General features: G+C 39.2%; 1 long non-coding RNA gene across 1 annotated transcript; it reads left to right on the top strand.

Annotated features, from left to right (window-relative positions):
* Positions 1-674: 674 nt before the first annotated feature.
* LOC121068655 lies at positions 675-4,240 on the top strand. The gene is made up of 3 exons (XR_005819014.1): positions 675-777; positions 3,335-3,569; positions 3,689-4,240. It is a non-coding gene; the product is annotated as an uncharacterized LOC121068655 (long non-coding RNA).
* The last annotated feature ends 306 nt before the right edge of the window (positions 4,241-4,546 follow it).

Genomic DNA, 4,546 nt, shown 5'->3' with positions numbered 1-4,546 from the left:
TCTGAAGCTTGCTATAGTTCCTCATCATTGGAATGAAGAGACTTCATTCATAGACATGACATAGATTTTCTGAGGGAAAAGGAGGACTTTAGGGAAAAAAAAAAAAAAAAAGGCTTCCTGGTTTGAGTTCTTAAAAAATAGGAGTCCTGTCATCCTTCAGCACAAGCAAAGGAAGAGAATGGAGCAGAGATCAGGTGAGAGATGAGGCAGTCTGCTCCAGGAACTCGTGCATCCATGGAAGCCCCAAGAGCACACGTGCCCCACTAACCCTTTGGCTGTCAGTTCCTCTTCCCCTTGACCCTCTCCCAGTCTGGTGACTTAAAGCAAGTGACAGCCATGAGTACCAGCAGCAAGAAGAAAAAATAGCAGCAGACTTCAAGTTATTCCAGTACTGACAAAGTTGCTCAGGTTGCTGACATATGTTGTGGAGACAGATTTCCGCAGTATGCAGACTGAAATGCATAATCTGAACAAAGTTATGAGCCAAACATCTACAGTGTTTATTGAAAACATCCCTGATGTTTAAAATTCTGTGGTCTTTTGAAACCCAGAAATCCAGCCCTGCAGTTATTTCTCCCTTTCAGAGAGTAGGAGACACATATAGGCTTTAGGAACACGTGGGTCACTTTTTCCCCTCCCTCTTAGCAGGAGAGACAGTTTAGCCTGCTTTTCCTGGTTCACATCCTGGGATGAATCACCACAGACAAACAGCTCCAGGAGAGACATGGCTCAGAGGCCCATAGAGGAGAAGAGGAGCTGTCTGTCGCTCTGGGCAGGGTACTGGATTACCGCACAGAGACAGGGAGAGTGGAGGAGAGTGATTTATGTGGGTGCCTTTATGAGGGTGTCTGGTTTTGAGATACTGAATGGGATTTTTCTTTGAAAAACAAACAAACACTATTTATATTTCTCTTAATTGTCTGGAAAAACTCACTCCTTCAGCCAGTCACTCTCATCTTCGCTCACTCTTTTAACTCTTACTCAAGCTAAGCTGCTTTAAAAGTATTTTTGGAGATATTCAGGCTTGGAACTCTGTGTTCCTCGTAGCTGTTTTCAAATTTTCTTACACGATGTTCCTTTCCAGAGTGCTGGGGTTTAGACCAGCCAGAAATATGGATATTGTGGAGCACAATAGCAGCCTTGTATCTCTTCCCCAATAACTACTTTAAAGGCTGTAACATATCTGCAGAAGGATTTTAGGTATATTTTAAAATGCCAGAGTACATTTAAAGACAGCCTCTTCTGATATTATGCATGACACCTCTTCTCTGCAAGGGTGGGAAGGGAGAAATTAAGTTAAGGTTAGACAGAAACATTTGTTCAAATGTACCCACTTTGGGTCTGTGTAAAGGGGTCCTGCAACTGTTGTGTCTGTGTCTATGTGTACACATAAGAGAAAAAGAGGGAGCAAGAGAGAATATTATTGTGGCAAGATGCAGAGCTATTCCCATCCACAAGACACTGGATTTCCAGAATTAACCTCTTGGAAATTCAAACCTCCTGCAAATACAAGAGAGAAGGCTTTTTCATGGGAGAACTGCTAAAGTTCCACAACTCCACAGATTCATACTCATTTCTTTCATATTTAAATGCCAGATGTTCTGTTTGCACATTGCTTTCCGGTACTATCCCAGGAATCTGTTCACCTGCCTGAGACTGTTCCATGTACCGCAGCCTAAAAACTAGAACAGATTTCAACCTTGTGTAGTTAATACACAAGAAATCTTTTAAGGTATCTTTTTAGAGCATTGCTGCAACTGTAAGTTGGATTCCTGCCATGTGCACCAAGAGGACGTACTAGCACGTCTCTGAAAATTCCTGCAGTTTGTGTTCTGGCAAAAAAGTTTCTTTGCTGCTGCCCTGGATGTTGCTGGAAGTGATCTGTGTCTCTGTTGCTGGAGGTAGCACAAGCAGGGAGAAAAGTTTGGGATTCCTCCAGTCTGAAGCAGATCATTACTTCCTCAAATAAAAATTTCGGATTATTTCTCTTTTCAATGTTGCCACACGTACCATTATATTGGTCACACCAGTTAAATGTTTATCACCACACTTCTCATTTCTGCGAGATATGAGTTTTCATGGAACACATTGGAGCATTTAGACTTGTAGACACTCGTGTACTTGCAAAATGCATAATGAATTTTTCTGTATATAAAATATGGAGAAGTGTATATAAAAACATGTACACAAACACACATAAATATGCCAAATCCCATGGTTATGTCCTTTATTGACAGCTGTTTGATTATATGGAGAGTGAAAATATGCATTAGACCTACTTCATTTGATTTCTACTCAGTGTAAAATTGAGTGCAACAAGCAATTGTCCTACAGTTAAAATAAATTCAAACCATACTGTCCGTTCCTAGGATCCTTCTATGCTTTAAAAGCTCAGGCAGATTTTACATCAAAAAAGGGGTGAGAACATAAATTTTCTCTTTAAACAGCACATACCCATTGTCATGGATATAGATCATGAATATCCATCAAAATTGCTAGGTATTCTCTCTTCCTTATCTAGGTGCCTGTATAGAATCTGTTGTAATCTTGGACTCAATAATTTAAAGGGGAAAATGTCGTTTTATTGTATGTTTCCCAATGTTGTGATTGTCTCCTGACATGCAATTATATGTGCTAATAGCCTGACAATTTCTGTGATGTGAACCAAAAAGAACAGCTGCATTTCTCTCACTAGTCTTTTTGTGGAAGGCATTCCCTACTACTTTTTGGGAGGGGTTTTAACCAGAAAGAAAAAAGCTTTCAGAAAAATATCCCATGAGAAGTGATTTGCATTGGTAGCTGAAAACATTCATTAATGCTTTAGCACACTCTTCTCTAGCTTGTCTGGAGCAGGGTGAGTGTGGACCTCAGAGCACCGCCATGGAGCACCGTGACATAACCCAGTGACAGCTGCTTGTACGGCTACGTAAAGTGCTTAATGTCTGACTTTCACAGCTATTTATGTCATTCAGCATGCTAATAGGTGCTTTTTCACTATTTCTATAACAAATTGGTTCAAAGTAAGGTACTCGTGGCCCTACGATACAAAGAAAACACAGTGCTACCACTAGAGTTATTTTATTTCCCACCATCAGTGCCAGGATGGTGCATACATTATGGGAAGTGGCAGGGCTGTGGGACAGTACAAAATTTGAGTCTCTGCTTGCACCCTTACAGACAACAGCTAAAACTAAAACCAGCAGCTGCACTGACTTTCAGTGAAGGGCAAACAATTTGGTGGTAGTTCTTAATTTTAGTTGTATTGATCATGTGACATTACATTATCACTCTGTGCTTTCCCATCTCATTTCTTTCCTTCCTTCTTTTTCATAAGCTTCTTTCAGGAGTAGCTGCTCTCCTGACTCAGACAAGACTGCACGTGAATTAATGGTAGCAGCCACCTTGGAAATGACTTTGTTATTTATCAGAGACTGTTTGAACATATGCCAGTTTCCCCCACAAGGCCTCATTCAGGACCCATCAGGATCAATGGAAAAACTCCAGTTAATAAGACCTTGATGCAAGTCCAGATCTAATTTCAAAAGTCTCCCAAGAAGGATCTACTTATGGTAATACAGATTATGGTACTTGATAACTCTCATGCATAGGTATATTTTTAATATGACAGAAAGTGTATATGTTCCCATTCCCCTACAGAAAAGCTCATGTGTCGTTGGGTTTTTGGCAGATGTTGAAAACAGACCAGAAGCAGATGATTTAAGAGCAACAATATGTCCCTGAGCAACAGCAAAGTAGCAGGTGCAGGAGAAGCATATGCCACATTCCCAGCAGCAGAAGCAGCCATGCAAAGGTCTCTCAGGGACCGCATGTGGGATGTGTGCTCCACTTTTCCTCTGGCACTGAGGGATGTTAATAAGCCTGCATCAAACCAAGCAAGTAATTTACAAACTTAACTTTCAATTATGTAATAATTCATAGAGTAAACACACAGACGTCAGTACAAGAGAATTTCTCAGGCAAAGCAACCTGGGCCTTTAATAAAATATCTTATTTTACTTTTAAATATTGAATGTCCAGAAATAATAATAAAGGAAATTAGAAACCTTAGCTCTGACCCTATCCCCAAAACTATCCCACACAGTGAGAAACATGAAAAGTTTCCATTCATTTATTCCAAAAAAAAAAAAAAAAAAAGACATTACTTTCAAAAAATACTTTATAAATTTAATTTGAAATGTTTGGATCACAGCACTTCTGAGACATTCTTTATAAAATAATAAAAAATAAAAAATAAATAGAAAAGCAATGGTTCAGTGACTGAAAGCTTTTGTTCTGCTGTTCAACCTTCGCATGCTACTTTGCTACCAATGTACTGAATAAAAGTATGCCCTTTACGGTTAAAACAGAGAAATTCTGGATACAAGTTGTCAGTTTTCCTCCAAAGTCACATTATGGTCTTCTAAGTAGAGTTGGACAAAAGTCTGTTTTATATATTATGTATATATATATATGTATGTATATGCATTTTACCTTGAGATGAAACCAAGACTTTTCTAAAATACAAAATAAAGAGAAAACACACTTT

Source organism: Cygnus olor, chromosome 3 (assembly GCF_009769625.2).
Source record: "Cygnus olor isolate bCygOlo1 chromosome 3, bCygOlo1.pri.v2, whole genome shotgun sequence".
In the NCBI taxonomy this organism is placed as follows: Eukaryota; Metazoa; Chordata; class Aves; order Anseriformes; family Anatidae; genus Cygnus; species Cygnus olor.
This window is presented reverse-complemented; position numbering and strand designations above follow the sequence as displayed.